This window comes from Nothoprocta perdicaria, unplaced genomic scaffold, assembly GCF_003342845.1.
Source record: "Nothoprocta perdicaria isolate Ctin4 unplaced genomic scaffold, notPer1 scaffold_2, whole genome shotgun sequence".
Classification (NCBI taxonomy): Eukaryota; Metazoa; Chordata; class Aves; order Tinamiformes; family Tinamidae; genus Nothoprocta; species Nothoprocta perdicaria.
This window is the reverse complement of record NW_020455204.1, coordinates 4,085,144-4,108,803: the sequence shown is the minus strand read 5'-3', so window position 1 is coordinate 4,108,803 and position 23,660 is coordinate 4,085,144. Positions and strand designations below refer to the sequence as shown.

Genomic DNA, 23,660 nt, shown 5'->3' with positions numbered 1-23,660 from the left:
CCCAGTGCCCGTGCCGGGAGTCCCCGTGTCGCTGCCGGGCGGCCGCGATCTAGCAGCGCGTCGCAGCTTCCCTTGCGCGCGACTGAACTAGCGAGCGTGAAAAATAAATAAAGGGGAAGGGGCCTTCAGCCGACGGAAGGAGGTTTGAAGGGAAAGAAGCGTTAGGAATCGGCACCTGCTCCGACGGCCGGAATGGGAGGAATGGGCAGCGCATGGTGGAAGTGGGAAGTGATGGAGGGGAAAAGGTGTCGGTATTAGGAAGCTCCGATTCTGAGGAGCTAAGTGGGGAATGGCTCTCCAAGGCCGTGTCCTGTGAGGGGCCGTGGGCGGTGGCTGCGGGACACAGCGGTGGCCATGCGGGTGGCGGTGGCTGCAGGGTGCCGTGGTGGCCGGGCGGCCGCGCGGGCCCCGGTGGCCACCTCGGGGAAGGGTCCGGAGGTGTCGCCCCTGCCCGGCCGCCCGCTGCGTCCTGCAGGATGGAGGGAGCAGCCGGGAAACGGCCGCGGCTGCCGCGGGCCGCAGGGACAGGCTACCCCTTCTGGGCAGAATGGGGAAAGTAGGAGCAGGCCAAATGCCGGTGGGATGTTGGAGCGGGGGGTGTTTCCTCCAGCCCAGTGGAGGTGCGTGGTGTGGAACAAGAGGGGTCGCTGGCCTCGGCCATGGACCTGCTGCCAAAGCTCCCGCCGCCGGCGCAGCCCAGGCCTCGCAGGTGCCCGCGCGGCCGTTCCTTTGTCTCCTCACAAAATCCTTCTGCTCCATTAAGCTTCCCTAATTGCAGCATTTATCTTCGGCCATTTTCTGCTCATTCTGTTGGCATTCAAGAAGGACAGTGACAGCGTTGCCCAGCCCGCTCGCCCCGCTGCGGAAGGAGCTCTGCAGCGGGCGCTGGATCCTCCGCTGGCCACTGAGCACGAGGTCGGTCATGACCGGCTTGGATGGCTCTCGTGCTCGCGCCTCCCCCGTCCCACCGCCCGCGGCCGTGCCTGCGTGTCAGACCTGGGCAGGGAGCCTTGGAGAGCAGCCAAAAGGAGGAAAATAACAGCCCTTTTTTGATTGTTTGATTGCTTGTTGGTGCAAAACCCAACCAGTTCCATCCTCCTCCTCAGACCTGTGACAGGAGCTGTGACCTGCAGCCGCCCGCAGTGAGGGAGACCTGGAGCAGCACGGATTAATACAAGGGTTAGCAGACACAGCCACCAAGGCGAGGCTCAGCTGCCTTTCCAAGGGCCTGAGAATGGTGGTGGATACCTGCTCAGGGGATCCGAGGGGATCCACGGCCACCACAGAGTGGCAAGAAATTTTATGGGAGTCTCAAAATGAAGATGGTGTGGGAATTTTGGTTTGCTAATGGGCATCTAAAGGACATCTATGTTTGTGCGTGGAAGATGAAGGTCCAGCCAGGCATCCTCATCTGCTTGGAGCTTTACTTAAGTCCCTCTGGACAGCAGAGGCAGTATTAGGGTTATTGTTACAGGGAGCACTGTGATTGCCAGGCTGGTGATGGCCGTGGTCGAGCTGGCGGGGCTGACGCCGGCGGCTGCAGATCCAGGAGCTCCGCGCGCTCCGCTGTGTCCCGAGGCGCTTCGAACTCAAGGCCAAGCCCCGGGCGCGACCGAGCACCCGCAGCCAGCGAGGGGACAGACGCGGTGCCTGGCCGGGCCACCGGCTGCGCGTGGAGGCAGCGGGGACGGAGCGGAGCCGCCGGAGGCAGCGCCCGGCGCCGCCGGCACCCAAAGCACCGCGGGCGCCTTGGGACCCTCGGCCACGCGGCAAGGGCTCCGCGCGTCGGCCGTGCCCACCGCGTGCAACGCGCTCACTGGAGGCCTTCCCGCAGCCAGGCCCGGCCAGGAATGGGCCCCTGCGAACTAATGAATTGGTTTAATTGTTTGCCAAACCCRGGAGCAGCCAAAAGTAACAAATTAAAGTTTACAGTCCTGCGGTCTCATTTACAAGGGGATAATGCAGCAACTGTTTATTTTGCGAGATGTTGGAGCGAGGCAGGAGAAAATTACGGTCCCTATATAATATTAATAATCATCATCCTCGTAAAAATGCTTTTAATAGGGAGCACCGGTGGCTGTTTTGCAACATTAACTCGCACGATTGTTCCAGTCCCGGGTCAGGATGCACTGGAATGGGGGATGGAATGGGACGGAATGGTTCGGGATGCACTGGGATGGGAGATGGAATGGGACGGAATGGGCCGGGATGCACTGGGATGGGGCTGCGGGAAGCACGGCCGCACAGTGCCACGAGGAGCGCGTCTGTAACGCGCGTGGTCGCCGCGAGGCAGCGGGAGGGCCGCGCTCCGCGGGGCCGCACGACTTGCCAGGAAAAGTCCCGGTCGGCATCACGGGACCGTCCCTGCGGGCCGAGGCGGAGGTGGGAACAGCACTGCCCAAGGAGAGGGCTTGGGAGCCAGACCTTAGGGGCTGCGGGTTTTCCAAAGTGTGGGAAAACGGCAGCGCTCGAATCCTTTATGGATTTGCTGTATGGCCTGTATGGATCTGCTGAGCAGTCGCCAAAGCAGGCTGAAAGGGAAGGCAAGAGGGGAAAATAAATAAATACRTACGTCCATCCCCGTGAAATGGATCCCTCCCTGCTCAGACGTTTCCCTTTATTTCTTCCTTTTAGCAGCAAGGTTATCGGGTCTAACATCACATCCAAACATTTCAGCACCAGCATTAGAGGGGATGCTCCAAGGTCAGCGCCTGCAGCTGTAAACTCATTAGTCTTGTCTTTTGTGAGTGAAGAAAGCCTCCCCACTCCCCTCGCCCCTCTCCCCCCTAATTAAAATTAAAGTATTTCCTGGCCAAAAGTCGTTTCTGCGTTCATTCATCTCAATTCTTTTCTGTTTGGATAAACCACCTCTGGTACTCCGAGGGTGTTATGTATACAAACTATAAACTCTTAATGGGCCTGCAGTGTGTTATGACTGGCCGAGAGAGCTAAGGCAGGCTCCGAAAACGCGGTTCTTGGCAGCGCCGCGCGGAGCCCGGGCTCATCACTCATCTGCAATTAGAGATTAAAAGCGCTCGATGGACTATGGAGCAGACCAGCACGAAGGGAGATTAGGAAAGAAAAGGCAAACAACAGCTTTTGTCTTGGCGCGGCAGGCACCGCCGCTGGGGCGGGCACGGGACGGCCCTGCTCCCCACGGCACCTGCAGCCGCCCCTGGCTCCGGAGAGCGGAGCAGGGACAGGGACACCCGCCACATCCCCCTGGATTGGATCGGGACAGGGACGCCCCTTCCAATGGTCAAACCCTCTGTCTTGGCAAAAGGTTGCATAGATATAGACAAATATTCTTTATTATACTTTTAATACATCCCTACAGGCATCTAGACTTGAGTCTGCAKGCGCAGAAGAGGCCAGTTCCATGGCCCAAGCTTTTGGGATGTTGCCCAAGGGTGCCTGGGGCTCCACATCACCTGGCAGGGCCYGACAGCTGCTTGGAGGGTCAATTGGCCTAAAAGGGGGCACCTGGGGAGCTGCAGGAACCTGCAAGGGTTTGTGTGCAAGGGGAGGGTTCTCTCGGGCTTGAGGAGGATTTTGGCTGGCTGAGTTCCTTGTGTGAGAAGATGGTCTGCATGGAAATGCTTTTGGAGAAGCTTGTAGCTCTTTTTTTCCAGACAGATTGTCCAGTTTCAGGCAGGCTTGAAGTGTTGGGCTGGTGCGGGCTGTGTTGGGGTGATGGCACGCAAGTGCTCGGGTTGCAGGAGAGGAATGTTTGCGTTTGCGCTCTGGAGAAGTTTAATTTTCTTTGGCTGCTCAGGGCAGGCTCAGCTAGTAAGCCTAGCTAGCTGCTCTGAACGTGCCTCGGACTGTCCCRTGAGAGGGTCTGCTTTTCCATGCAATGAAATGCAGTTGTTCAGCCAGCAGTGTTTGCTTGGAGCTAAGAAAATCCTTGGTTCCACCTGGAAGGGAAAAGCGCTGGTTTGACTGGGATGAGTAGCCTTGCCCCGAAGGTGAAATGAAAGCAGGTCACCTAGGACTAAATGCCTTCCTCACTGTCCACTTACCCCCGTGTCGGAGGCTCTCAGGCTCATGGTGGGACCTTTAGCGGCTCAGTGCTCTTGCCTGGGTGGCAAAGCTGGGGTAGGACCAGCTCAACTGAGCTGCCAATGCGGCCTAAGCACYAAGGCCTGGAGAGGCCTCCCTGGAAACAAGGATACCGTTGGGCCYGCAGGGCTGCTGGAGACCACGGGCTCCCTTATCTCTATTTTCAAACACGTTTGAGTTTCSTCCATGAGGGAAGGATGAGATTGCTCTTCTGTAGACCTTGGTTTTGCTGCCCAGAGATGGCAAGAGAGCTGGGGCCCTGCCTGCTCTGCCTGAAGCATGGAGCTGGCTCTGCGGAGCTGCATTACAGAAGTCTCAATCAGCCTTCASAGATTCATTTAAATGGGTTTTCGTGGTCATTAATAGGCTGTGGGAGTGTATTCCTAGCCAGCTTTCCTCAGGTTTCGCAGAAAGTGGCATAAGTGAGTTTCTTCAAGTACGTGTGATTGCTCATAGTTGCTGAAGTTGATTTGAATCACTTGCTAAGGGGCTCGCCAATTCAGCCTGATAAATTGTGCATTATTAACTGGGGGAAGGGAACAAAGCTGTGTCCTCCCGGAGAGGAAAATGCAGGATTCCTCATCAGTGAGGAGCAATTCCTCTCATCAGCACAATTGGAGAAAGGCCATAATGAGCCATTTGCACCTGAGAGCAGAGGTCTGCAGGCTTTTAGGTTTGRAAGAGGCCTCCTGCTCTGAGCCTGGGGTTTTTCCAGGCCCAGCTGCAAGGGCCGGTGCCCGGAGGCAGCCGCAGGAAGGCTGACCCCGAGCAGCCGGCACTGATCTCCTCTCCATGCTCCCTGTCCGTCCTCATTAAGCAACAAGCAAAAACAAGATGTCAATCCTGCCCTGGTTAAAGCTGCTGGGGGAAAAAAAAAATGCCTTTCTCTACAGGAGCATTTACTGACTGCAAAATGGGCAGGGAAGAGGGGCTCRACCCCTTGCCCGGAGCATTGTGCTTGCTGAAGCAACGCGTACGTTTTGGAYGGCTTTTCTCTTGGATGCGCTGAATAGAAAGCATCTGCCGCGCAGGAAATAACCGTCCGGCGCTCTGGGGAGCGTCTCGCTCGCTCGCACCCCCKCAACCCGCCGCTTGCAGGCAGCGAACGCGCTTGTGGCAACGCGTGGGCTCGTGGAGCCGGTGCTGCACGTCGTGACCTTGGCYGTGCCCAGACCCCCCGGCCCCAGGYGGAACGGTGCTGGGATGGGGTGCGCAGTTCTGCAGGACACCGAGGGAGAGGCAGCGGTTTTAATGCCCCGTGCAAGCACAGGGCTGGCTCCGAGGCCGGCATCCAGCCTCGGCATCCCCGTTGGGGCTGGCGCTGCCGTGCGAGCACCGCGGTTATTAATGCACTGTGGTTATTAATGCACCGTGGTTATTAATGCAGGCGAGGCCACGCACCCCGACACAGCGCCCGGGTTAATGAGCTCCGAGGGGAGCCCCGCGAGGCCGCCCCGCTGCAGGCACCCGCTGCCGCCCGAGGGAGTTAGAAGGGGGCCAAAAGGAGCTGGAGAGAGAAGGGGGAGACTCTACACAGCTCCTGKGGGGATGCGGAGGTTGTGCTTGATTAAAAGCAGTGCTTTATGAAAATGTTATTTGCTATGCTTGGAAGATGACGTTCAATGCAGAAAGAGCGCACAAGCAAAGCTAATATGCTCCCTGTGGAAAGGGCTGGTACACGTGCCTGAGAACGCACCCGACTGCCTTATCTTTGATCCCTCGTCTCCAGCAGCAGGGTTTTCTCCTCCTGCATAGCGAGCTCCCACCTTCCTCCAAATCAAAAATCCAATCCAAATCAAAAGGACCTTCAGCTTGGAAGATGGGCAGGAGCAGAGAAATGAGACGGGCTGTCCTGGCCGTGCATATGTGATAGCAGAGGCCTGGGCTCCTGCACCCAGATCCACTCCTTTCGGGAGCCGACGGGCCTGCAAGGGGCCTTTCCCGAGGCAAGTCACGGATCCGCTTCCAAGGAGCRCGCACTAGACTTCGTCTGGACGTGTTGGGTTTCTAATGCTTCCCCAGAGCACTTGTAAATTTTTATTTCTGCTGAGGGCAGGAGAACCTAGCTGCTGTGCACTGAATAAAGGTGATTGTCTACAAAGTTTAATGCTGTTTTCTTGCTCTATTATTTGGCCGTTCTGTGTTTGGGCAAAACTCTGTTTTAAAGCTCACTCAGAGCTCCTGCGCYATGCACGGAAGAGAAGGGGGGAGAAGCTATTTCTCTGCAGTGCCAAAATATACAAAAGTTTTATGTACCATGATGGAAAGTTAAGGTGAAAAGGGCTGGATCTGAGACAAGAAACATTTCTTTAATTTTCTCTCTTTTTTTTTTTTCTTTTTCTTTTTTCCTAACAGGATTTGCTRTTGCTTTGAAAGCCTCCTGCTATTTTACAGGCAATAAAAAAGAGAGACTAAAAACACTTATTTCCTGAAAGCCACTGGTTTCCCGAGCTCCGCTGAGCAGAGCAAGGCTAGTGGGGAGAGGAGCCGCCCGAGCCCAGCGGCCCCTCCGTCCCGCTGGGGAGGCCCCGACTTCGCAGTCGATGCGGCTCGGCGGGAAGCTCCCATTGGGAGGGATGGATGGACATGGGATCCGTGCGGAGCAGCCGGCAGTTCCTGCATCACCACCAAGGTGACTGTCGGGTCCCGCCGATTGCTCTGCCTGCTCTTTCCTTGCGGGTGAGTTTTCCTACTGCCAAGCGTTGGGTGTCTGCAATCACAACCCCTGTGTCTGGGCAATAATGTCGTTTGTTGCCCATCTCTGCATAGGCAAAGAGGTGCTGGGGGACACGTGGTGGCTGCGCTTGGTGCTCTGCAGGGAGGGCAGCCTGACTCCCGCTGTCCTAAGGGGTTTGTGTTGCTCACGGACACAATCCCGTTAGGGGTCCTGTGATCCTGAYGAGCATGGGACATACGGAGTCAAAGCCACCTTTGTGTGATGTTTATACAGCTYGGCCATCATTTGACCCACAGCTTTGCTGGGCACTGAGTGCCACTGTGTTTGSCTGGGCGCTGTGATGCTAAAAGAGCATCTTTTCCAAGCCACGCGGGTTGGGCACCTGGATWACAGCTTAGGCGCTTCCCGACGGGGTGGTTCCCGTCCTCCCCCAGGGCCGTGTTAGCACAGGGGACTGGTCAGTGCAGCTGCATGAGAATGAAAACACAAACTTTGGGACACAATAAATGGGATGTTGAGGTCTGACCCTCTCCCCAGMCAATGCAGTATCCTGGTCCGTTCATCCTGAGTGCTTTTAAAGAAGCCTCTGCTCTCCCACGGCAGTAATGCCRGCCCGGCTGTGTTAGCACTAACATTGAGGCCTCCGTGGCTGTCCCTAGGAGTCTAAATCTGTGCTACACCATGGGTCACATCCCTCCTGCTGAAACGTCCGTTTTTCTGATGTCCAGCAGGATGAAGCAGCCCTGCAGTCCTTGTCCTCACACAGGCAGGGAGAGGGCAGATGGCAACAGCAACGCTCCCAATCTTTGGTTTTGCACCTACACCAGAGGAACMGAACAACATCAGATGCCCAGGATCACCTGGAGCAGAAGCTCAATATTCACAGCGTACTAAAAAGCAGAAACTCAAAAATAACAACTCAAGTGGCTCAATATGCTCCAGCATTATGAATGCAAGAAATCCACAACCAGGATTGTGCTTCAGGATGTAACCCAGAAAGGCCTGGGCAGAGCACGAACACGGTGACAGCTCAGGTAGGTCACCCAAAGGCAGCCAAACACACAGCGACCTTACATAATGACCACAGATCCACCATAAAGCATTTAAGCCCATTATTCCTTCAAAATGCCTCCAAAATACTTCAAAACTGGCCTGTAAGAGCTAGAGGAAGGGAAGGGCTGGGAGTTTTGGCTCCGAGGAGCCGGGGACAGGCCACGGGGTTGGTGATTTCCGTCGGGGGCGGGTTTCCACGTGCGGCCTGAAACCGGAGCCTGTCCACGGGCAGCTGACGATGCCTGGGTTGCAGCAGCTCCGCTGCAGCTMCTCGCGCTTGCCTGTAGCCTATATAATCACAGCAATTAGATACAACCACTCTTAGTTGCATAGCTTAATTACAACTAATGCACTTCATTTCAATTAATTTTAATTATACGGGAAAATTTGAAGAGTCTGTTATTCCATTGTTAAAATCATCTGGGACAAACAAGACTAAAGTACTAAATTTCATAAAGGACCCAGTTATTAATTTTAACTCACTAATGAATGGATGTGTCTCTAAATCCTCAGAAGATGCATTCCCTACTTGAAGAGCAAGTGCTGCTGATTTATGGATATACCTGATTGCACGGAGACATCCAATCCCAGCTCTAAATGCAGGATGCAAGTGGCCCACACTGCTGTCTCAACAAATATTTTTAATTAACATGAAATAATTTGTTGTAGAAGTAACTACCTGAAAATTTACATCCACAGCCACTGAAATACCAGTGTGTGGACACACTTGCAGCAAAATACATGTGGGCAGGACCAATTACTTGGAATAATATTAGCTTCTAATTAATCCAACTATTTTGTAGGTGTCTGAAATCTACCCCCTACTTAGATTTCTCCTCAGTCTGGGGGATGAAAATGCTTCATGCTCTCCACGTAAGTTTAAAAAGCTTTACTTTAATATGTGCCTTTTTTTTTCTGTTCTTGTAAATACCGTTCCCCTCAGAAAAGAATATTTCTGTAGTTTTCTAAATCAGAAAAAAAGAGCAGAAACTTTGAGTCTTGTTTGAAAGCTTAAAAGGGTTTATCTTATCTAGAGTCACGGGTACAGGATAACCAGCGTTATCTTATCGCCGCACGCYGATGTTGGGCTTTCAAAGGCCCGGGGGATGTTCTGCGGCGGGAGGAGCAGGCCCGGGGCGCTGATAGCGCCGACGCATCCGCAGCGCCTCCGATTCCTCCCTTCCTGCCGCCGCACGTGAGCGGAGCCGGAGCTGGAGCCTGGCCTGGCACCAGTGTCGAGCTGGGGCGGCCGCCACCGGGCTGGGAGCCACTGCTGCCCGAGGGGGCCGATCCGTGGGGACATGGATGGGGATGGAGGGCCGGTGTCCCTGCTGTGGGGCAAGTGTCTTCCCGGAACTTCAACCATCCCTGCCACRTTGAAACGACGCGCACCAAGCGCCAGGTGTTTTGGCAAAGGGTGGTGTTGGCGTGTGTGTCCCTCCTGGCTTGTCATAACCAAACAGGGGGCAACTGGAGGCCTGCGAGGGCCTACTTCACCAGGCTGTGGGGAAGCAGCTGATGGCGCCATCCGCATCTCATGGAGGCCACCCGGCCCAGCGGAGCCGGGCAGCAAGGACGTCCCCATGGCCTGGAGGCTACACTAGACATCACTGTGTGTAAATCCCGTTGTCCTGATGATCCTGAACCTGTGGTTTAAAGCACCTCATTGCCAACTTTCATCTTTTACCAGCATAAATAATGAACACGGTGTGTTCTCCTTCCTGTCATGTTATTAAAGCAATGAACCAGTTTCAAAGGTGTGGTGATCAGGAGGTAATGGCACCTCCAGGGATGAGCAGAAGCCTGGGAGACTTTTAGGTGTAAAACCCCGATCGCCCTGTCCGTCCCCATTCACTCAGGTCTGCACGCTTGGGACTCCTGTGAGAGAAGTTGGCTTAGGAGATGCCTCCAGGTGGTGAMATGGAGGAGAGGAACCACAAACAGGCACCCAGAGAGTCTCTGCGCTCGAGGRCAGAAATGGGGCAAGTCCTGCCCCGTAACAGGGACTGTGGGGCTCTTATCTGGGAATGTCTCGCTGTGCCTGGGCAGGGGGAGCAGGTGACTTCGGAAGGGCCACCAGGCCACTCAAGGAGCATCACTTCCCAGGACCTCCATGTCAGGGGATTTGGGAGGTGTCCTGGCTGCTCCAGGATGCTCCTGCGTCCACAAAGCCCCTGTAATCCCAGTGTGACATCTCTCAGAATTAAATGAGTCTTCTATCTGCTGGGGCGTTAAGACCCAGTTATTTAGCACATCAAAACAATGGTATTAGCAAACAGACCTTCACTTAAGGTAATTATGCACCAAGGAGCCTGCCTTATCTTTCATCTCCTGTTTGTTTTGCTAACATTCACCCAGATTCCTGCAGTAATGCCTGCCTTMCTTCCCAGGATGGGCCCTGGAGCAGCAGAGTGGGGAGGCAGCTGAAGGTGCTCAGTGCTAACGGCATGAAGGTCCCAGGTGTGGGAAGGAAGGCAGCCCTAGGCAGGGGTGAGTGCAGGTTCTCTGTCTTGTCTGGACCTGGTCTGTCCAGCTGCAGCTCCCATCCCACCAGGTTGTGTGGCCTGGAGGGTGGAGGGGATTTGAGGGGCATGTGCTGCTTCCCTGGAGGTTTTGGGTGAGTTTGGGAAGACACTGGCATTTCCTAATTGCTACAACAAGTGGTGTTGTTAAATGTTATGCTTCTGTTGTGCTCACACTRCATTACCATCGTCGATAAAGAAACAGGGGATGAGGATGATGCAGAGAAGAGGCCTGTGCSCAGGCACAGGGGTCTCCAGTGTTGGTAAGTGCCAGGATGACCAAGGCTCTTAGATGAGCATTTCCTTAGTCTCCCGTCACAAGGGGTGTATTTGACGTCCAGTGAAGTCAGTGAAGGCACCAGAGCTGAAGCAGACTTGAGCCAAAGCTCAGTTTAAAATAATGAGGGATAYAGGAGTCTTGGGGATGCTTCCATGCCATTTTCCTTTGCGCAATGAGTRTGATTCATGTCACATTGGTGGCCAAGGCACAGAGTGCGTGAGCCTGGATCGTGTTGGTGGGATTGCTGTGGGTGTCAGGTCAGTGAGGAGGATGGCGATGGAGGAAAAAGCCTCTTACAGTGACTTGTGCTCTCTGGGACCTAGTGCTGATGTGTGCTCTAAGAAAGGGCTTGTGAAAAGCCCAGAGTGAGCCAGGCCATGGAATAAATCGTGCTGCAGTGCTTGGATGGAAATGGAAAACATGTATAATACAGGCAGAAAACAGTGGGAATAAATATCCAAGCACTCTGAGGACAGGAACCGGTGGTGGTGCTGGGAGCTACCATGAGCTTATGTTTAACAAAATAATGAAACAAATACTTAGAAAGAAGTCCTATAACGCTCTGCAGTTAATCTAGCTATGCCCTATAAGAACAACTAGGGAGTTATTTTGTTTTTTTATAGCTTTTTCATATGTGTCTGATGGAAACGTTGATTTAAATCCCTTTTGGATATGGGCATAATCACACAGATGAAAAAGCACGAACTATAAACAAAGAACTGCAAAAACTGAATGCACGGTGTCAGAGAGACATCCAAGAATGTATAATTCATTCATAGTCTGATATAAAGGGTAAATTGGGATAACAGAGAAATTTGCTGACCCCACTAAATGGGAGATTTTGAATGCACGCAAAGGACCTAGATAGACTAGAAAGCAACAACAAAAAACAAAAAACGGAGATTCAATGTGGAAAAATTTTAAGTAAATCTATCTAGGGAAAACTAATCCAAAGCACAGATGTTCTAATGGAGGGAGAAATCTTGAAGGCGACCGTGTTAGCGTTGACAAGGGTTGACAGCAGAGTTAGCAGCAAGTCTGCCATGCAACAGGCAGCCCGGGTGGGGATGGGGGGTGTTTGCATGCACCCCTAGCCCCCGGTTAGCCCCGTTTTTGTCCTCCTCGCTGCTGTGATCTCTGGCTCACGCAGTGCTAATTGCAGCGGTGCTAATTGCAGCGGCGCGAGCGGCAGGCAGAGAGAAGCAGAGCGGAGGCAACTCTAAGCGCAACAGAATCAGGAGGCAGGGATGCTCCGGGGATGGGGGGCGCGCAGGGATGCGGCAGGTGGTTAGGGGCACGCAGGGAGCAGGAGGGATTGCGGGATGCGGAGGGAGGCACTGGGATGCGGAGAGGGCCCGGGAAGGGGGCGCCCCCCGYGCTGCTGCGGACCCGCATCGCCACCTAGTGCCTGGCACCGACTCCTGGCCACTGGAACCCCCTTCCTAGGGGTCTAGTACCGATTCTTAGGGAATTCCTAGAGGTGGTCCCCTAGGAAAGGGGTTCCTAGGGGTCTAGCAGACAATTCTTATCGCCTTGCACCTGATTCCTAGGGGGCTAGCACCCAATTCCTAAGGGTCTAGAGCCAAATGCTGAGTGTCTAGTAGCCAATTCCTAGGGGTCTTGAACCCAATACTGAGTGTCTAGTAGCCAAGACCCAGGCCGTAAGGGTTTACACGCTGGTATCTGCCCTTCCTCCCCGCTCTAGTCTTGCAGCGCTGCTCAAGCCAGGGCAGGTGCCTACGCCCCATGGTGAATGCTTGTCTCCAAATGAGGAATTCTAGCATGGTTTTTAATTTTATTTTTTTATGAGACTTCCTACCATGAAGGATCATGCTGTTAAGCATTACTATTACGGCTGAGTGTTGGAGAAGGCTGTGCTGAACCAGGCCTTTGCTGTGCCCGCAGAGCTGGCGATGCCCCCGCGCCGACCGGGCTGTCAGCACGTGAGGTGCTTTGCTGCAYGTCAAGGAACAGTTCAGCAGCTGGTCCAGGTCCTAAGGTTCAGTGCTGTGGGGTTATTTTCCTCAGTGGATGTACTGCAACGAGCCACCCTGTGGTGATAGGTCCACACATCCCTTTGTGTAAGGGTCTCCATGCTCCCTTGCCTTCCCTTTTCATGTTCTCAGGGGGACTTCAGAGTCCAACCAACCTTGACCATCTCCTGGGCTTGTGCTAGCCCCAGAGAGGCTCCCGGGGAGCTTGTGGCCCTTGGGGCCTGGGGAACAGGCAGCGAATCTCATCTCCAGCCCCTGCCTTCCTACCACCGGATAGACCAAACCCACCGCCAGAGACCAAGGCCTCGTAAAGCCACGAGGCCTTTTACTGAGGCAAGCAAAACTGTAAAGGGGCTCACTTATTCCAGGATTTTCACCTCTAATACCAAGTCTCAGTGAAATCTATTTACTTCAGGTCTGCTGTGTCGTAACAGGTCTAAGAGCTRCATTTTGTCATGGAAAGAGGCAAGTTTTAGCCTAAAAGCATTTTCTTATGATGTGTAATCTCTGTACAAGGCTTTAACTCTGTCTCTCTGCTGAAGATCAAGGACCAACTTCTTCCTCGTAATTCTGCCTAAGCCCATGCATTTACACGGGGGATGAATTTGGTCCGAGAGGGCTGCGACTCTTAGGCAGAGGCTTATTGACGAGCACTGTGCTGCAGATATTTGCATTCAGCAAGGCTCATAAGCCCRGGAACATCTGTTCTCTCGTTAGCAGTCTCCTCAGCATTTGCCCTGTAGGCAATAATCTACAGGACAAGTTTCCCAGCACCTAAACTACTGTAGGATAATTCTTTAACTAAATGGAAAGCAAAGCCCCAGACCCTGGGAATTTGCTTTTGTACAATAATCTTTTGTGTGCATACAGGGGAAACCAGGGGATTACGGAGTCAAATCAGGAGAATTCAGGTCAAGTGAGATTTGGGGGGGAAGGAGAAGATGGCAGGAGCACCAGTGGGAAGGTAGCGATCCCAGGGGAAGTAACGTGACGCTTGCAGATAAGCCTGTCCTGCTGTCATGATTTAATCTGACACATCATATTAAAATTTCTAGGAGCATTGCTGAACACCAGCTATCCCTATATTGCATGAGGTTCCTCTGTTGTTTTGTTTTGATTTTCCTCTCTAATAGCTGCATTATTTTGCAGTATCTGTATGTCTTGGATATTTTCTTGTGCCTCTGGTTTCTAGCTCTCTCTTATTTTTCCACACTGAGGGTTCACACTTTTTCAAGCTCCTTCATTAATTCATTTCCCCTTTATTTTTCTTATCCCCCYACACTTAAGCCTGCACTAAGGATCTCAAAGATCCTCTAGATATACATGGCAATTCATTTGTCTCCTCTGGACATCTGCTTAATGGAAGGAAGGAAGTGTCATTAAAGAAAAACACTATGAAAAACACAGCACTGCTTTTCCTCTTTCTGGCAAGGGACTGATGTGGATATCCAGGCTGAGCACCCAGAAAGTGCAGTCAGATGACTGCTATATCACAGACAGAGCCAGCTGAATCCAATCAACTAGTTAACGTGAACCTGGCTGGGGTAGGAGGCCAAGCTGATGGGGGATGTGATGCTGGGCAGTGACTGCTGAGGACAGAGCAGGGGGAAGGCGTTAGATTGCACATAGGTGTAAGCAAAGGAGGAGACAACATCAAGGAAGGATCACAGCCCTCCACAACACTCAGCAGCAGCACAGAGCATCCGATGGAGAGGATTTCCCTTGATGTTTCAGGCAGATCAGCTATATGGAGAAGAGTGGCAAAAAATCCAGTCTGAAAATATGTGATTATTGTGAGGTGTGGAGCAATTATCCTCTCTGCTGCCTTTGCAAGAGCTAATGTGCCAAGCAAGAGAGGACCGGGCCGCTGCACAGCTGCAGCTCCATTTGCTGCTCCGCAGCAGTGGGGAAGCAAGACATTGAGGCTGTAGAAGTCTGGACCATAACACCACCATAGGCTGGGAAATTCTGAGTTTTGTGTCTCAGCAGTGTGTCACTGTTTCAAGGAAAAGGAAGAAAATGTAAGTGAATCTGCCTGGATTGGGAAAGGTTCATGCTGTGAACGTTGCACATAGTGCCACTTTRTGAATTTATCCTAATTGGCGTGCCAGGTGTTTACTTGTGGTGCTCTTCGGTGGATGGCAAAGTGCTGATGCAGTTAGCTCTGCACTTCTCACTTAGCTCCCTTAAGGAAGAGGAAGCAAGTACTTTGCTTCTCAGTCATCCTCTGCAAAGGAAACATAACCTTGAATCGTGTCACAGGCAGAGGTAGAAAATACTTTGTTAGTGCTTGTGTTGGTAGAGAGAATGATCAGCTTGCGCTCTACTAAATGATATATGTCATTGCCCTCAGGAATTACACAATCCTCATCGTAGCAAAGTCATATATGTGTCAGAAAAGCACAGAATTAAGGTTGTCCAAGGAATCTTAATTCAGTCTTCCGCTACGTATGTCATGAAGTTATGTGCCTACAGACTGTTTTTCCTAAAACCCTTGAGAGACTCCGTGTTCTTGCTCTTTTCCTTCGTGTCCCATTTTCAGCTGGTTAAGTCATAGGTTCCAGATGAGCATCTGCCACATGACGGGTCAGGGAGGGAGGCAGGAGGGACCATGCAAGCCTTTGTAGGGAGTAACCTGCAGTTGGGAATTCGTATTAAAACATGCAGCTCCCAGTACAGATGTTATGGATGTATCAGCTCGGTCTACAGAGAGCTACATCCTGCGCTGGATGAAAAGCTTTGACCTGTGCTATTGAAATGCTAATGTCTGACCATTTCCTCCAGCCAAGCGAATCTCATTAGTTCTCCCCGCCGCCTACGATTACCCTTCCTCCGGTCTGCATCGCTCTGACCCTGGAGTTTCTGCTTTTCAAATATTCAAGTAAAATTTGTCTGCTAGGTGATTGTTTTMTGAGGTGCTATGGTGAAGCGTGCGTATGCGCTGCAGCTGTGCCGGGCGCTCCGGACCGTGGAGGCCGCTCCATGCGCTCTCGTTCTTCCACTGAAGACACAAGGCAGGAAGATGCAGCGATCCCAAGGCAACAGCGAAGGAGTGAAAAGCCCCATTAGATCCTGGAGAAGGGAAACTCTAAGTGAAACTGACTTTTTATCTCCCGGTGTCTTCGTGTTGACACTGCATTAGGCAGCCTGACATCAGAGATCCCCAGAGGCCCAAATCCAATTTTAAATCAAATGTAAAAGGCCAGCTTGTAAAGGCCAAAAATGAATTGGTTCTGCCAGCAGAGAAATTAGCACAGAAACAAGCTTATTTCCAGAGAATCTCTTAAAATAACTACTTCATGCCCTAATAGGGATTGTCCTTGTCCCTTTTTTTTTTCCTTTATAACTTGATGAGAGCTCAGGGTTTGAAATGACCAATCTGTACAGGGAGCACGTGCATCCCAACTTGTTGCATACAGTAATTGTAGCCAAGATTACTTGAGTTAGCATTGACATGGGCTGGTCTTCCTATTCTCTGTGTCTGTTTTAACACTAATCCCCATACAAAAGCTAAACAGATAAACGTCTGTCCTGCTCGCTTCCATTTTCAGCTGTGAGAAGCTGCAGAGATTTTTGTGCCACTTAGCTGTCACACAATTCCCAAGGTTCTCGTATTGCTGCAGTTCTGGACCATATGCTGTTGCAGAGTAAGGTTTAGGCCAGTGTTTTTTTCCTTTTTTTTTTTTTTTTTTTTTTGATTTTTTTTTTTTTTTTTTGAACCCCTAAAAAGTTTTCCAGCAGCAGTGGAATTCCTTCAGGAATTTCATGCATGTAGACTGCTGTCTGGCATTTATGAATTTGCTGTTTCTCAGTCACTTTTTGCAGATTCTTTAGAAGCTCTCCATGGGCTTGCCAGACTCTGCAGAGCACAAGCTGGAAACCAGTGATTTAGGTGAGTTCCTGCGTTATTACTCCTTCATGTATATACTGCTGCTATAGATGTGTATGCTATAAAAYGACTAACATTAAGGCTAATGTTTAGAGGGTATTGCAACTTTCATTTCTTTACTGTCTGTGTTCTTCTCAAAGCTGAATSTGGTGAGTTTAAGTGACCAGCATTCATATGGAAAAAAATTCATGGTGATGCTGAGCCAGCATCCATGCTGTCTCCTGCTGCCGTGGCTTTGGGTGCAGCCTTCCAACAAGCCCATAAATCAGAGTAAGTTGCCTCCAGAGCTTTAGCTAGCCAGTGATATATTTTCTTTGGCTTCTCTAATCCTCGCCCAGGTTAAGGGTCTTCAGYGATTCCTTTAGCCTGAGCTCAGGCTTAGGAGGAAATGTGGGATAAAGCCCCTTTGTAAATCAACTTTCTCCCTGTGCTGCTTTATGTGCTGGATTCTTCCAACTGAGGAGACTCGGACTTCTGGGGAGCCCAACAGCATCTCTGTGGTGGCCGAGGGGCTGCAGTAGTAACACTGTCCTCTCCACCATCGGCTCACCATACAGCCGTGCATCTTCTCCCACTCACCACTTCGCTGCTGGTGAACTGGGCACATCCATTGCTGCAGAAGTGAGGAAGGATTAATCTTAATTATTTGTACTACTGTAGTCTTTACATGCCCTACGTATTGGAGTATTGACCAGGTCTCCAGGTCTCACAGCTAATGATGATAAGCTGGATGGAGATAGGCCACCAGGTCTCTTGGTAAAGAAGAGTTATRTTTTTCTGAAGCAACAGGGAATTGCGAAGTAAACAAGGGATGCAAATAGGAAGTGATCTCRCCAAAGCATAGGCTAGGCAAAGGAATGGAGCAAGACACTAAATGATAAAAACAAAAGATGGAATACTGCAGCAGGGAGATGCAAAATAAGGGGATCCAAGGTAGAAGTTCTAGCTGCACAGCTGGAAAGAAAAGGTTACATATTTGACCTTTTATGTAGGAAGAATTTGCAAGTATGGGCATCATCTGAACAGGATGGCCCAGAAAGAGGTCCAGCTTAAAGCTGATGTCTGACTTACAATTCTTCTTCCTCTCCTTTACTTTCCTTCATCAGCTTAATGTTCCCCGGCCCGAAACTGATCTCAAGGTCATTGTTTTGATTCTACTCTTATCCCTCCTGCCAAGAGGTTTATAGAGCTTGGTTTTCTTTGTAATGAAAGTATACTGCCCATCAGCCGATACTTCCAGATTTTCAATTTTCTTTTTGGCCTCCTAAGGCTTTAATATGAAACTTTCCATCTCACTGTCCATCAGAACCACCCCTTCTGAATTATGGCCAATTTCCTCCTAATGTCCACAGCAGGGATTTTTAATAAATCAAAAGAAAAAAAAAAAAAACAAAAACCCAACTTGCTGCCACATTCCCATCCTCCAAGGTTGATGAATCTAACTCCCTGCCAATAATAAGCCAGGCAAGATGTTATGGGACCCTTTGTTTTTGTGCAAGATGTAGGAAAGAGGCTTTTTCCCTTCTCAGGAGGTACCTTACCTCACTGGAAGTCAAACGGGCTGGTGTGTTAGCCTGGACCTCCACAGGTAGCACAGAACAAAAATTACAAYGAGTCTCTAGAAAACAATGCTGAGTAAAAGCAACTCCCAAGGTGAGATGTTCCACCGATGTCAGTGTCTATTTGGAAGGTGATGGGATTTAGGGTAGGTTACCATTCATAGTGATAATGATCAGACRTCCAGGCATACACTGCAGGTGACATCTAGTTCTTATCTTCTTATGGTCTGGTCTGGTCCCAGTCAATTCACAGATAGCTACGATTTACAATATGTAAAATATTAAGCTCCTAGCTACCRTTCCCTAACTGGTCACAAAATCCCTCCCCTCAATATTCCAGCTTTGATTAATAAATTCATCATACTTCCACTGCTGTTCAAAGCTAAGCCTGGTCTAGACAAGYACAAATATTTTCAGGTGATGCCCARCYGCCTAACTCGGTGCCCACAGTGCTAGTTCATCACTACCTACAGCTGAGAGCCCAGTACAGCAGTTTTTGGAAATGAAAATCTTTCTCTTGCATCTGCTTGAAGTCCAAACTGATTCCCCAGGGCCTGAGATGGCCCTAGTAATGTATTACTATCCAAGTTTGGAGTTTTTTTTTCCGTTCTGGCACTGTGTTTGCTTGTATAATACTATGGTTTAATAATGTTGGTGTTCACTGCCAGTGTTGGCTTTCATTGCTAATCTCAAAGTAAGAGAAGTAAACTTGCATTTTGAAATCAGAGAGGACAAAGTAAGTGTATGCTAGGAGTTTGTCTTTTATATTGGAGTCTTGCAGAAGTTTTCTACCTAAATAATTATCCGGCGGAGATTTTACTGTCAAATAGAAGATAACCAGGCATTCTTTCAGTAATACTTCTAAYGTGGTAGGGGAAGGATCCTGAATATTTGGACTGTATGATTATTTTAACTGCTGTGCAGATAAAAAGCAAAATGTGAGCAGTGGAAATGTGGAAAATGCATGCACATTACTGTGTTACTTCCCAATCATTTTTCTTTTTTTACTTGCTGCTTAGTCTGTAGTGATCAGACGCATTCCCTTGCATAACAAACACGCTGCTGGTCACTTTAGGGGTCCTGCTTTAAGTAATAGGCCTGTATTTTCTTGCCCAGTGAAATTTCTTTTATTATAATGACACTTACAGATCCTAAACTCGGGGCTATCAAACCCTGCAGACTGGTGACACCCTTGACCATCTTATTCTGAACGTTTTCAGAATCGTTTTCATTGCTGTGTTCAGGTCGCTGCTGCTCTTGTTCACAAGCTGGGTAATGCTAAATACCAGTGTCGCTACATCTGTAAATTCTCACCTCCTCGTGGCCTTTTGAGCCTTTTAAAACGCTGAGATGGATATTTTCCTCCACTCAGCCACCCTTAAAGCTCTTTTCCAAAGGATGTGTCCTATCTGCGCTTGGCAGGGATGTGCCTGAAATGAATTGTAGGAGCAATCTGCGCTTCTCGACTTGCTCAAGTGAGAGGCACATCAACAAACGGCTGCTAAATCTCACTCTGAGCGCGGGAGCCTTCAGGCCAGGCTGGAGGAGTGTATCACTCGGGAGGCACGGTGAAATGTATAGTATGGATAGCTCTTATGTCCTTGTTGTGCATAATTTATATATTTTTACTTTCCAGTGGTGTTAATTTGGCACCCCCTGGAGGAAATATGTTTGAAAACACTCAGAGAAGGAAGTATTTTGAAAATCCCCTCTGGTGCAATCAGTTCTTTAACAAGACTGTAAATTCTCCAAAATATCTATGGAGAGGAAGTCTTTGCAGATGTATTAATGTAATTTTTCTGCAGTTAATTTTTCATCCTGAGATAATACAAGCGATTTTTTTTCTTCCTCAGACTAAATATGTCAATCTAGGACTGTGACTGTGTAAGTGCTGCAAAGATTTCTCTAACATCATGAGTTAAATCCTCATAAGGAAAGCATGGACTGCCACCTATAAGTGACAAAAAGGATCATTACAGAGGTCATTTTGAGGATGAGGTCCAAGSTATGTAGGAATCGGTCTACACGTTAATTCTGTGGTTAAGATGGGGGAGAGACCCTGCTGTTAGGCTGTGTATTGATCCTTGGATTTACAAAAAAAAATCAAATAAATAAATCCATATCTTAGAAATCCTGAGGTGATCGAAATACTTCCATTTTGCTAATCCAGTGGAAACACTTTCTTTGTTAGACAGACATAATCATATGCTGGCTTTGCAAGCTAGTTTCAGAGCTTGCTGGTCAGAAACTACAATCCAAGAAAGGTAAAAAATCTAAATTGATTTGCCACTTTATTTAGATYGATTTGGACATAAAATCTGCTATAAAGCGTATTTAAAATACTACTCTGAATTTAACAAGATAATAGGATGTTAGTGATTCCTAAATGGAAATGTCCATAGATATTTTAAGTTATGATTTTTTTCCCTCTCTCCAAGAAATTCCCAACTGTATTCACAAGGGGCTTTCAAAGCAAACTAGCAGTGTCGCGCATCAGTGCAAGCTCATGTGTGAAGGGTGGGCAGTAATTGTGTTATTTTTGATCCATGTTTGTTTACTGGGCACAGAGCAGTCTTGCCACCACTCCCTCTGCTCCAGCAAAAAAGCTTAATCATGGTCCCTTCGGAAGGGGACTTTTTCCCAGAAACTGTGTTGTTTCCTTAGATCCTTGATGCCCTTTTTTTCTTTAAAAATTCTTTGCATTTCCTAGGGAATCAGCTCTCTAGAATCTAGGCCTTCTTTTTCCATACACTTACCCCAATCTCACAGCAGCTAAAACTGCAGCTTGTGGGCAATTTTCAGGGACAAATAAGAAGGAAAACTCACAACACAGGAATGCAGGAACAGCTGTATTAGCCAGCTTAAAAGCCTCCCAAGCAGCAACCCCGGTCAATAATGAATGCTTGGATAAACAGTGTAAGAAAGGGTGCCTAATGTGATCCTATTCTTCTCACAGGATGCCTCTGGCTGTCATCCTCTCTCTACCACATAATAAAAAAAAGAGATTTGGCGCTGGCTGCCTGAATCTGAAAATACTTTATGTTAATAGTGCGTTTTAATTTACTGCATGGGAGGAACATCATTAATCTATAGAATTGGGCTGTTAATAGTTGGAAAAACGCTGCACTAAAAGGCTGTGCCTGGTTTCCTTTTGCGCTACAAGGCTGTTTTTCCTTACTCACAGGCAAGCAGACAGCTGTAGGAAAGCACAGCTGAAGATGGCTGCATGGCAACACTTGATGTTTTAGGATAATTCTAAAATATTCTATTTCCCATGCAAAACACATAATGATTATTGTAATCATAAACCGTGTTTTTCCATGTTGCATTTGTCAGATTGCTAATAATTTAATGTTACTTTTACTAGAGGTGAAAAATTTGTAGAGAAAATCAAACAGCATCAGTCTTTCAGAACGTTATCTGTCACAGCGTGACTGATAGCTGCAGACATTAACGCTATGCAAACAGATTTGAAATTTTAGAGGGGGAAGTGAGGAGCTGCTTTCAGGTCCTTTTCAATAGGACTCATTTCTGTACTGTCCTTTAGTAAGATCTCCTCAATTTCCTTTGCTGGGAACCACTATCAGAGGTGCCACTTTTGGGCTTTGCATCTATCCATGCTCCATGGAATATTTTGAAATGGCTTATATGTCTCCTGCTATCCTGCTATGCTCCTGTTTGTGGGGGAAAACATAYGTATTTGTAGCTTCTTTTTCTCCTGTGTAGGTAGGTATGTATGCACGTAGGCCTATACGATTCAGAGCCTGAGAACGAATTCCTCCTAGAGCAGCCTGGCTTGCATAGAGAGGTATATTACTAAAGAAACATTAACGGATGGAACAGAGGGGAAAGATGGACTCTGGAAAAAGTTCCTGTCTATTCCGCCTCGCCCAGATCAGTGATCGGCCCTTTCAGGGACTGGTCGTTTGGAAAATAGTATAAAATTTCTCTAAGCTGCGAGTGAAGTGTAGTCAACGTACATTAAAAGCAGTTATAGCAGTCTGCTGTTCAACTATGCATAGCACCAAATCAGTACATCTCTAATTATTATTTGTCTGGCTGGCTAAGCAGCACAGCATTTAAAACCTAATTTGTTGTATAATTTAATTTTAATTGAGTCTCCCATCCACACACGACTCGTTAAGCTAGCTGTATGTTTCATTTGCTGTCTTCTTACATGGATACTATGGGAGAGCTGCAGGAGCCGAACCAATCATTGGCTTGCTGTGCGCTATCACCAAGGTGCAGTAATTCCTTGGTGTGATTGCAGAGGGATCTCTTGGCAAGGATAGCTGGAAAATATGTTTTCTCAACGCCACAATATAACAAAACAACTTCCTCCCCCAGCTAATGCTATGGTTTACACAAAAGATCTGGTTGTTGGGCTTTTAGTCGCATTTCCCATGCGCTGGTATTTTCCGCTGCTGCTCGGAGATAACAATTGCTGGTAACTGTGAGCAGTAATAAAAATGAAGCACTGTGGCAGTGCTGGTGAGTGATTGTAACTTCTGCTGATGTGTCTCTCTCCAAATAGATAAAAGGCGTTAGTCCTCAGCGAGGACAAAGTTCAAAGTAAGTAAGGTATTTTACAGACAAATCCTTTTGAAGAAATGCAATCAGTCAGGCCTTGAAGAGCCAATTTTTTTTTTTTAGTATTGTTACTAAAGGAAGAGTTATAGACAAAGGTCAATAATGCAAAGCTCTTAAGTACATGCATCAATTTTGACTTAAGTGGCTGCTTTTATTTTCTCCTGTACCAGGGTCCATGTGACTGAGTACCATGAAGCAATATTGTGCATTAGGAATCAGTTTAAAGCGCAGATCTGAAACACTTTTGTAATTCAATATTTTTGCTCTTATCAGTAGTCCCGATCAAGTCTTCCAGCACAGTCCAGTATCACTGAGATTCATCTGGCTAGGGGGATCTACAGGGTTTCCAGGAGAGGTTAAGAAAAAAGCAAGATCAGGGGACTCAAAACTGTGAATCAAGTGGGGGCATCAATGCAAAGAATTGCAGATGGGTTAGTTTTTCTTTCTTTTTTTTTTTTTATTTTTTTTTTATTTTTTTATTTTTTCTTTCCTTTTCAGTTTTTATGCTGTTGGAGATAATCCAAACCTCAAACACCAAAACCCCCCATAAAAAAGGTTGACCATCTCTGCATGTTATCGGACTAATTTAAGAAGCTAACCAGCAGGGAGAGCCAGGATATCTCGGCTTCCTCCTGATCAACTTGGATAAAGCTAAAACCGACGAAGGCCTTAGGCTGAATCTACGATAAGGAGATCAACCACCAGAAGACTGTAGCTGATGTTAAGTGGATGATAGCTCATCTACCTAGGAAGCCACCTTATACGGGGCGCTGGTGGCTTAAGGAGATTACAGGAAGGCGGCTGCTATGGATGTTTTGGAGAAAGCTGAAGCTGATAAATGAGGCTCTCGGCTATGAGCTGGGTGAGATGCAGGTAGTGGTGAAAGGTTTAGGAGGGGAGAAAGGGCCGCCATGGTGCTGAGAACTGTTGTGACAGGGGTGGAGAAGTGATGCAGCAGGCTCTGTAGTGSCAGTTCCTGCCCCTGCTAGCTGCAGATTTTGTATTTTTATTATTTAAAATTAAGATTTGTCCCT

The 23,660-nt window shown here is 48.9% G+C and overlaps 1 long non-coding RNA gene across 1 annotated transcript; it reads left to right on the top strand.

The window, feature by feature from the left end:
- The first annotated feature begins 16,406 nt into the window (after positions 1–16,406).
- On the top strand, positions 16,407–23,405 carry LOC112946050. The gene is made up of 2 exons (XR_003249127.1): positions 16,407–16,480; positions 23,125–23,405. It is a non-coding gene; the product is annotated as an uncharacterized LOC112946050 (long non-coding RNA).
- Positions 23,406–23,660: the final 255 nt, after the last annotated feature.